The following is a 592-nucleotide window of genomic DNA, read 5'->3' as shown; positions in this document are numbered from 1 at the left end:
TTAGTGGTGAGACCACTCTCTGCTTTACACAACAATAACGTCATAAAAAACCAAAATGGAAAAAGCAAAACACCCAAAAAAAAAACAGACCAGCTGGACAGGCCCAATGAAGATACTTCATCTTGTTTTAACATTAGATCAGATTTATGGATGGTAATTCCAACTACGTTAGCACTATGGAAAAATAAAAAACAACTTCAAAAAATATTAAGGACCTGGGAGTGCATCCATATCGATGGAGGTGACGGGTATCGATCCCGCTGCCTATCGCATGCGAAGCGATCGCTCTACCATTTGAGCTACACCCCCGATGGTTGAAAAGATACTATTAAAAAGATACATAAAATAAATTTGCAGGACGTCCAGCCATAAGTTATCATTACGAATCCAGCTTCTATAATTTGAGAGAGGACGTGTAATTTGAGTGCCCTCCTGTCGATTTCAGCAGGCCTCGTGTTTCACAGTACTTCGACACGAAAACCTGATCATGCCTCATAAAAAAACACAAGATGCTCGAGCATATCAACTGTAAGTAGCTTATGAGGCGTAGCTGTCTACAAATCCAATGAAAGGGAACCTCGCAATGAATCCC

The 592-nt window shown here is 40.5% G+C and overlaps 1 non-coding gene across 1 annotated transcript; it reads right to left on the bottom strand.

Annotated features, from left to right (window-relative positions):
• Positions 1-236: 236 nt before the first annotated feature.
• On the bottom strand, positions 237-309 carry TRNAA-CGC (transfer RNA alanine (anticodon CGC)). Its single transcript has one exon. It is a non-coding gene; the product is annotated as a tRNA-Ala (tRNA).
• Positions 310-592: the final 283 nt, after the last annotated feature.

Source organism: Dipteris shenzhenensis, chromosome 18 (genome assembly GCF_047967505.1).
Source record: "Dipteris shenzhenensis isolate YYH24624 ecotype China chromosome 18, Dip_SZ_1.0, whole genome shotgun sequence".
NCBI classification, from domain to species: domain Eukaryota; kingdom Viridiplantae; phylum Streptophyta; class Polypodiopsida; order Gleicheniales; family Dipteridaceae; genus Dipteris; species Dipteris shenzhenensis.
Note: the sequence above shows the minus strand (reverse complement) of the source record. Positions and strands in the feature narration are given on the sequence as shown.